This window comes from Nelusetta ayraudi, unplaced genomic scaffold (assembly GCF_046127955.1).
Source record: "Nelusetta ayraudi isolate G7.1 ecotype Tasmania unplaced genomic scaffold, CSIRO-AGI_Nayr_v1 ptg000038l, whole genome shotgun sequence".
NCBI lineage: Eukaryota > Metazoa > Chordata > Actinopteri > Tetraodontiformes > Monacanthidae > Nelusetta > Nelusetta ayraudi.
This window is the reverse complement of record NW_027466088.1, coordinates 925190-935000: the sequence shown is the minus strand read 5'-3', so window position 1 is coordinate 935000 and position 9811 is coordinate 925190.

Sequence of the window (9811 nt, the reverse complement as noted above, 5' to 3'; positions counted from 1 at the left end):
GCCAGAGGGATCTCCCGAACATCCTGACCAGGAAGCTCCAGGACCAACACGTTCCTCAGAACCTCCTTCTGTCCAGGTGAATAATGTGTGTTATTCTTAGTAGCTAAGCTGATAAGTGTGGGACGAAACTAAGGCAATTAAGCATTATTTTGATTGTTGGTTTGCTTTTTAGTGTTGCACTTGTTGGTTTGTTGGATTTTTTTATTTAAAGTAAGCATTGTTTTTATGAATACTCAATCTGTTGTATTTATTGACATATAGCGGATTCTTTTCCTAGTATTATAGTGTTTGTTTGTTTTTAAATCAGTTTAACTTGCCTGAGTTGCTCAACTGAAGATGTTTAATTTTACCTGTAGCCTGTTTTGCTCACGAGGTGTAATAGATTGTGTAATCTTAGTAGACCTTAGACTCACGCTGCTGAGAGTGGCAGAGATCAGCTCTGATGACCATGGTGCTTGTAAATAAGGCAAATGCGCCATCTAGTGGGATGCAGCATGTTTATTCGTGTTGGAGCAATGACAAGTACGACTAACAAAACAAAAGATGCACAGGGTAAAAAAAAATAATCATAAACTCAAGCCCAACAAAGATAACAGATGGGCATAACTGTAACATTACATAGTAATGATTACTAGTACTACCAAAATTTCTCTATTTTACTTTTCAACTCCAACTTGAACTATTCATCCCCTTTTTTCAGCAGCCATTAAGACAAAAGGATGACACTTATGCATTGCATCAAACTGTGATGCACAAAATAAATTAAATTAAATCAAAACAATAAATAAAGTGTGCATTAAACAGGGGGCAGTGCAATACAGTACAGGACTCAACTGATATAGTGCAGTTAGGCAGTATAGCCTATAACAGCTGTTCAGCATCCATAGTAATCCACAGTCAGTGCCATAATCATCCAGTCAGTGTCATATTCATCCATAGTCAGTATAATATATATGATATCGCGCAGACCCTCGTCCTCCACCACATTAATTGGCCTGCAAGCCGTAGCCACACCCATTTAGCCCCCGCTGTTGAAAGTTGGCGTGTGGTGGACGCGGCCAGTGGTCTCCGTGCCACACCATCCAACGTGGTTTGCTTTACCTCAGAAGGGGGCAGAGGGCTCTCCGAGTCAGCTGTATGCTTCGCAGACAAGTGAAACGTAAGACTGCTCGTACTCCGGTGGAAACTAAATACAGCTTTACAGTAAATGCATATCACTTTTGTCCTGTCAAGACTGCCATCTGGCAGGGTTTTGAAGTGGAACTTTCCATTTACAATTGAAGCCTTATCCATGTTAGTCCTTCCTAGTGCTCATCTACGCTCAGTGTCTTTTTCTTTTTTTTTTGTTGTGCTTACAAGCCGGCTGCAAGCGTATGACTGTGTGCTGTGAGTCAATTCATTTCCCGTTTCCACAATCTACGGAACGGCCAAAGGTTCAAAAAGCACCGTGTGCGTTAATCGCGCGATGAAAAAAATTGTCGGCGATAAAGCGACGTTGACACCCTTACTTTTTATATGAAGAAACCGATCAAATTTTTCCAACCAATTGTTCACCACTTCTTTGAACTTGTGGATGAATGCTGTGCATCCCACATGGAACGCCAACCTTCCTCTGATATTTTCATGCTTAGTTTTTTCTGCCATTTGGCTTTGATGTATCCTGCGTTTGTTGCTGTTCTGTTTCTGAAGGCCCTGATAGATTTTAGAAATGATTTTTCTCTTCATCTTTTTACAGGCTGCGATCAGAATATCTATCACTATATTGCCCTCTCCAGATGATGTTGGTTTGATTCTTTTATCATAGTAATCTCTTAATTGCATGTATCGAAAGAAATCTTTGTTTCCTCGTCCAAATTCCTTTTTCAACTCTCCAAAACTTTTTAAAATCCTTGTGAACGAGTGTGCATACTGCAGTTATACTCCTATCCCACCATCGTCTGTACTCAATGTCTGTGGTTCCTGGTTCAAATCTGGGATCAAGAGAAGGCCACATTAGTAGTTTCCCTCCATATGGTTTTCTTTTACCATCTTACTCCAGATAGTCGGTGTGTGCTTAATAATTTCATTTTGGCTTTGTTGAGCTGATTTAGTTCTTATGTCTCCTACTAATGCCAGTGTGAGAGTCGTTTCTCTGCCGGCCTCTATCTATTTCCATCGTGCCTGATATTGAGGGCAGCATGTACACATGTAACTTGTTGCCTGTGTATTTACCATAGGTTTCTATTATCAACATCAAATGAGGTAATGTTCTGTCCGGGTCTTGGAGAACCAAAATAATATCATCAGCAAAAAGCCCTGTTAGATGTCCCTGCTCTCCTATATGTATTCCTTTTAGATTGTTACTTTGTCTGATCATTTGTGCCAGCAGCTCAATGAACATAGCAAACAATGTAGCGCTAAGGCAACATCCTTGACGAGTACCATTAATCTTTATCCTTGCCGTAGGTTCTTGGTAGAGACCTTGAATACACTGTATTAACTTTTCTTGGAACCCCAGTTTCCCAAGAACTTGATACAGAAATCTCCAATTCACACAGCCAAGGCTCACCAGTAACAGCTCGCAGGCCCTGCTTTTGGATCTGATCTATTATGTATAGGACCCGTCTAATGTCTTCTTGAGTCTGCCTACCTGTTAAAAAAGCTGACTGATTGGAAGTCCATCTCGTCCCCTTAAATTTCAAAGCGTAACGAACCTGTGTAGCCCGAGGAATTTTATTATAGTTTATTTCCTAGGGTGCAACTCCCCAGGTGGCGTTGTCAGGCAACCCCCCCTCCTCCCATTTTCCTTTATACCCACCATCAGAATTGTCTCCACCTCCGCCAGACCCTCCCCCTTGCCGTAGGTTCTTGGTAGAGACCTTGAATACACTGTATTAACTTTTCTTGGAACCCTAGTTTCCCAAGAACTTGATACAGAAATCTCCAATTCACACAGTCAAGGCTCACCAGTAACAACTTTTGGAGCTGATCTATTATGTATAGGACAGTCCTAGGGCTGGACGATATAGAAAAAAAGCATATCGATATAAAAAAAAGTCATATTGATCGATATCGATAATTATCAAAAAAATTTAAAACATATTTTAATTAACTGGATGTTTTATACTATTACTTCATGACAGACTTTTAATAAAGAACACACGAGCACTGAATTCAAATTCAAACTTTTATTCAACCACCTTTTTTAAACACAACTGAATTGTTTTTTTTTTATTATTATTATTATTATTATTATTATTATTATTATTATTATTATTATTATTATTATTATTATTTATTTATTTATTTAAAAAAAAAATAGGCTGAGATAGGGCTCGAACGTGCGACTCGACCAGAGGTCTGAAGTTGTGGCGGTTAACAGCTCGTTTTGCACTGATTCCCTGCACTCGTTGTACAGACGAGGAAGAGCTTTGTTTGAAAAATACTTGCAGAAGTGAAACTTTTTCTATCAAACTTTTTATCGACCCCTGTTTTTCCTATCGCAGCACACGTCTATCGATCGATATATATCGTTATCGAATTATCGTACAGCCCTAGACGGTCCCGTCTAATGTTATCTTGAGTCTGCCTACCTGTTATAAAACCTGACTGATCCTCATCTATCAAGTCCGGCATAAAACTTTCAAGTCTTTTTGAGATGATTGAAGTAAAGATCTTCTAGTCAACATTTAAGATTGAAATGGGCCTATACGATTCACAAAGTTCCTTATTTTTCCCTTCTTTTGGAATAACTGGAATGACAGCCTCTTTCCATGAGGGAGGCCGTTTGCCCTCTGTCAGAGTCAGATTAAAAGAATTTAGGAGTATCGGGGTTAATTCTTCTCCAAATGTTTTATACCACTCACTAGGAAACCCATCACTACCTGGCGCTTTGGTTGATTTTAAGCCTGCTAATGGCAGCATCTATTTCTTTTTTGGTTATACTGGAAATGAGTTTTCTATTTTGCTCATCTCCAATGGCTGGTAGGTCCAATGAGTCAAGGAATTCTTTCATCTCACAATCTTCTTTAGCTGTGAGTTGGGTATATAGATTTTCATAGTAATCTTTAAAAACCCTCTCTATTTCTTCAGGTTCAAGTAGTAGCTGTTTCGTTAATGGGTCTCTAATTTTACATATTGCATGAGAAGCTTGCTGGGCCTTTATTCCTCTTGCTTAATATTTGGTTGATTTACAGCCTGATTCATAGTGGGTCTGTTTAATGAATTTCAGCTTTTTCTCAACATCTAGCCTCAAGACATCGTCTATTTCCCTTCTGACACCGATTATTTGTTGTGACACTGTATCGTCCTTATTGCTTTTGTGTTGCTGTTCCAGAGTTGTTCATTGGTTTACCAGCTTCTTGTAACCTTCTTCTCTATGTGGCAGGTGGGTTTGCCCCCACCTTCGCGTCATCAATCACACCTGCGCCGGAGTGCAATTTTTGCGTCCCTCAGTGCGTTTACATGGTACTAGAGAAATTTGAATTATTGCCTTAGTCCGATTATGATCGGAGTTTGAGAACTCCGATTGGAATCGGAGAACTCCGATTGAGACACCCAGATAATGCGATTGGAATTCTAATTTCTCGGCCATGTATACGCCTTAGTCGGACTATTAACTGGACAACGCAAGTGCGCACGCGCCACCGCACAACTACGTCGTCTAACAAAACAGACGGCGTGAAACAACCAGCAAACGCGAATAAGAATGTTGACATTTGGAGAGAGGATGAGACCGGGGCGATGCTTTCTCTTCTAAAAGAGATGGACATATTAAAATTACACACAACAGAGACCTTTTTTAAAAGGGTAGCGCAGCAAATGCAGGGCTCCGGCTTTGCGCAGCCCTGAACAAATACGTATTTGTTCGTATTTATATTTCTACCTTTTCCTTCACATTTTTTGTAAGTTAGAAGAATTTCAACTTGTAAATAAAAGCACAGCAAAGAGATGTTTTTCTGATTTGTTTTCATTTCGATAATTTCGCTGTTATTCTGCTGGAAACGGCACAAGCTTCCTCTACGGTCGGCACTTTAATGAGCGTGTGTATAACTGAAGACACCGTTCCTTTGCAAAACCTGTACACAAACTCTCCCACCAGTCTGCGCAGAACCCGCATCCAACAAGAACGAGAGTTTGGGGTCCGTGGCGACGGCACAAAGCGTAGCATCGAAGACATTGTGTTGTTGTAGCCCTCCAACAGCAACACAACAACACAACGCGGACACTTTTCCTTTGATTTTGGTTTATTTGGTTTAGACAATTCAGTTTGTCTGTTTCTTTTGTTAGCGTAACCACTTTCTTTGGTTGGTTTTCTTTTCTTTGTTTTGTTGTGAAATTTTGGTGAAACTTTGGGTTTTCTATTGAGTAGCGATTTTGTTATAGTTTGATTTCCTTTTTTAGTTCATTAATATCTTGTTCCCCAGTGATCGTTACCTTTTTGTTTTGGGTTTTGGTCCTGTGTGTGTGTGTGTGTGTGTGTGTGTGTGTGTGTGTGTGTGTGTGTGTGTGTGTGTGTGTGTGTGTGTGTGTGTGTGCGCGAAGAATAAATAAGGAGTTGGCATAGCGTGAATTTTGGCTTGTAGTGATTCCCTTAGCTTTGTTTATTCCCTTTTTTGAGTTTTCTTTGGTTTCTTTGGCCCTGTTCCCCTTATTTTCTTATGTTGAACAGTCTTTTTGGTATGGTTCTTATTTCTTTGACACTCAGGCAGCTAAACTTGGTCTATTTTAAATCGTTGTCAAATAAAGCTGTTTCATTGGAAGTCCGTCTCGTCCTCTTAAATTTCAAAGTGTAACGAACCTGTGTAGCCCGAGGAATTTTATTATAGTTTATTTCCTGGGGTGCAACTCCCCAGGTGGCGTTGTCAGGCAACCCCCCCACCACCACCACCACCCCAATTTTCCTTTATACCCACCTTTATACCCACCATCAGAATTGTCTCCACCTCCACCAGACCCTCCCCCTCGCCACATCTAGTCTTTTTTTGATAGGCTGCCCTCGCTATTAACTTCCCTCTCATCACAGCTTTAATTGTGTCCCACAGTATGGTAGTGTCTACTGGACTATCTATGTTGTCCTCCATAGAGCATTTAATCTCTTTCTTAACCTCCTCCAGTGTTTTTGGATTATTTAGCATACCCACATTTAATCTCCAAAGTGTGTTTTTCTTCCTCTTATTTAGACAAATAATAAGGTAATTAATACTGTGTCAGTACAAGTCAGTCGTTCCTATTTTACATTCCTCTATTCTGTTTCTGTCTGTAATGTTAATAAAAAAAATAGTCCTCTGTAACGGGTGGAGGTCCCTCCAAACATCAAACATCCCTAGTTCGGCTAGAGAGACGTTGACAAGTTTCGACAGGCGGGTCTGATTTCTGTTGCCATTAGTTGTGTCGAGTTTAGCTTTTAAATCATGTTGAAATCCCCTGCACATATTAGGATTCCTTCACTTTCCACAGCTATGATCTCAAACAGTGATTTCAAAAAGCACTTGTCCAACCCTGGACCAAAGTAACTGAGTTATCATCCAATTTCCCTTTGACTATTACATATCTCCCTTCTTTGTCATTTATTTTTTTAACAACTTCAAAACTGATAGAATTAGAGATTAATATTGTGACACCTCTCTTTGGGCCTTTCCTGAACAAGCTAAAAAAAACATTTCTATATCCAAATCTTTTCAGTGTGTCGTGCTCTTGTTGAGAGAGATGTGTTTCCTGTAGATCAGGCATGGCCAAACTACGGCGTGTCTCTGTCCGGCCCGCGTGAAGGCAGTCAAAAATCTAACCTAACTTAGAAATGACACTTGAACCTGCAATGAGGATTTTAGTCGTTCTAAATGAGTCCAACGTTAGAAAAAAAGGAGCGACCCGGACTTCCCACAGTCTCTTTTCTATTAACATGGGAATTCAATTTTAATAATTTGTCAACTTAAAAACACCCGTCATACTAGAACATCCCTACCAGCTTTCTTCCCTTTATTCTCTGAATTTAATCAAAGAATCTTTGAAACTCTTGTATCTTTTCTCTGGCTCGTGTCGCTGCTGATGCGTAGCCCCTCCAGGATCCCTCCTTGCACTGCCACTCCGTCGTAGTGCGGGGCACCGAGTGCCACAGGCCCCTCCGCACCCGTCGCCACCGCCGTCTTCTCCGCCAGGCCGCGTCTCGCCAATTCCTCCTTTACCTCCTCTGCGCTGTTGTAGGTTTGAGTTCCCGTATCCCAGTGGGTCCTCATCTTGGTGAATGGCGTCTGGAAGCGGATGCCCTTCTCCTTCAGGATTCTTTTAGCAGTGTTGTACTCCTTTCTCTTTTGGACCATCTCTGTCGCGTAATCGTGATGGAATGACGGTACTTTATTCCCCAGTTCTATTTTCTTTGTCCATAGCTCTCTCAGGACCCTCTCTTTGGTAGTAAATTCCAGAAAGTTAACAATGATGGGTCTCGGTTGGGCACCGTCCCCTGGCTTCTGTGCAAATGAGCGGTGTGCTCTCTGAATTTGGAAATTAAAATCTGCTGGCAGGTGCAGTTCGCTTTTCAGCAGGTCTTCCACAAACTTGGCCACAGATTCTCCCTCCTCTCCTTCAGTGACTCCATAGATACGTAGGTTGTTTCTCCTCGGCCTGGACTCCAGGTCAGTTAACTTGTCCTGAAGAGCTTTTTGTTCTCTCAGTGATATGACCAGAGCGTCATTAGCTTCCTGTGCCCAACGTTCTAGCTTTTCAATCCGCGACTCAGCCTCGTTGATCTTGCCGGTCTGGAGCTCCTGTTCGGTGACGACTTTCGCAAGTTGTTGATTTATTTCGTCTTTGAAGTCGTCCAAGTCTTTTTCCACGTCGTTCCTCAGTGTTTCTCCAAACGTGCAAAGGACTTCTTTTGATTCCATTTTTAAATCCCGTATCTCCTTGCTAATAATTTTTATGTCCGAGCCCTTTTCCGCGTCGTTAGTCACGAGGAGTTTGTTTCGCCATCTCCCTCTGTTTCAGAGCAAGCTGGTAGTTCCGCCATATTGTCTGTTACCGTGTTTCTGTTTTGGTTGAATCGAGTTTTCCTTCCCATTCCAACGTTCCCCTGATCACTTTGTAGTTAATATGATATCTGCCAATAGTTATTCAAGTTTTCGGGGAGTTTTTACCCTAGACGGTCGAGAGCCCTGGTGTCGCGCAGTCTACCGCTTTATGGCCAAACCAGAAGTCCCTTCCCTCTAGCCTTTTCAAGGGGGAGGTGGCTAGACTCGGCTCTTGTGGGACGAGAAGCAGAAGGCCTGTCCGATCGGGGGGGAAGATGAGATGACATTTTTGTGGGTCAACACAAACTCATCTGCGAGGACAGCAGCCTTGGACAATGACAACACTTTCTGTTCATTCAAGAACATTACCACCTTCTCTGGCAAAGAGTCTTTAAAATCTTCTAAAAGAACGAGCTCACGGAGTGACTCAAAGTCATTTTTGACATCATTAGCTGCACACCATTTATCAAAGAGGTTGCTTTTCTCCCATGCAAACTCGACAAAGGTTTGACCACTAGATTTTCTATGGTTCCTAAATTTTTGCCGGTAGGGCTCAGGAACAAGCTCATAAGCAGGAAAAATTGCTTCCTTTCCAACATCATATTGCAGGCTGTCTTCTAAGAAAAGAGCAGACACCAACTCCTGTGCTTTTCCCACCCGCTTGCATTGGAGAAGGACAGGCCACATGTCTCTTGGCCAGTTGAGTGGCGAAGCTATTCGCTCCAAGGCACTGAAGTCTGAATCAACTTCTGCCTCACGAAATGCTGGCACCAGAAAAATGTTTTTACTGGGGCTGGGCAATGTAGTGGAGGGAGGAGGATTGTTTAATTTGAACGATCAAACTCCCTAAGGAATGAAACGGAATGCCAAATATATAAACATGGATTTTACATGCAATTCTTAGTCTGACCGCTAGAGGGACTCCGAGGGGACAGGGAGGACGCGTGACGCCGTCCCTGCTCCCACGGACGGACCGACTCGGAACAGAGGAAAGAATATTTGATATGAAAATTTACGGAGCACCACCTGCTCTTGGTTGTTAGTGTGAGCAAGAAACACTAGAATCAGTCTCAGTACCGTTTCACCTTAATGGTGAGTTCTTGGCCGGTACGCAGGGATTTGAACTACACTTTAATAACCCAGTCAAACAACGACATCAGGCTCAATATGCATTTATTTCAACAAAAACCAAACAGTTTAAACGAGGCAGTATGACACAAAATGACCACAAAACACCACCAGCAACGAAAGGTATCTATGTGTGTTGTGCGTGTGTGTTGTGTGGGCATGTGGGTGCGTGTGTGACTGGAAACGGACCCTAAACTGAGACCTAAAGTAGCAAAATAAAAGGGAAAGAAAAATTATGACCTATCGGCTGTTGGAACAGCCAACCAGACTGTTTACGGGCTTTAGAATTTAAGACTAAATTTATTATGATGCATACCAGACTTCAGAACAAAAGCGAGTGACGAGGCTTACGTTGGATGAGCGTCGGCCCGCAGGTGATTGGGAGATCGCTGCTTGATGGTCCTCCAAGGTGGTCCTGGGAGATGGTACCGGGCCATTCGGGTCCGGCAGCGCGCAGGGAGCTCAGATGGACGCACCAAGCTCAGACGCTGGAAGCCCGTTCTGCTGTTGTCTGGGAGATGTCTTCACTGGCAGTTCAGCATCGACGTGCGCTCTTCTTTGCGTAATCCGAGATAAGTGCGGTGATCAAACAAACTACTCGGTTACTTCGATGGTGCGACGTTGAGCCAATTAAAAACAGAAAAAGGAAAAATGACAAAAATCGGTCTCGAGATCGTGGAAGGAAAAATTGAAAAAGG